Genomic DNA, 231 nt, shown 5'->3' on the forward strand with positions numbered 1-231 from the left:
GAGCCAATATTTAATACCGCAGTTGGACACCCCAATCAGACTGCAATTTTCACAAATTCTGGCTTGCCTGCCAAATTTCGACATTTTCCCAGTATCCCAAGCACCTCCTTTTTGCGACGAAACACTAAGAATAAGAATAATAATAATAATAAACAATCGAAAAACAATAGGTCCTCCGCTCCGACTACGTCGGTGCTCGGGCCCTAATAATAATAATAAACAATCGAATAA

The sequence above is a fragment of the Anarrhichthys ocellatus genome, unplaced genomic scaffold (genome assembly GCF_004355925.1).
Source record: "Anarrhichthys ocellatus isolate YVR2014 unplaced genomic scaffold, GSC_Weel_1.0 scaffold59, whole genome shotgun sequence".
Taxonomy (NCBI): domain Eukaryota; kingdom Metazoa; phylum Chordata; class Actinopteri; order Perciformes; family Anarhichadidae; genus Anarrhichthys; species Anarrhichthys ocellatus.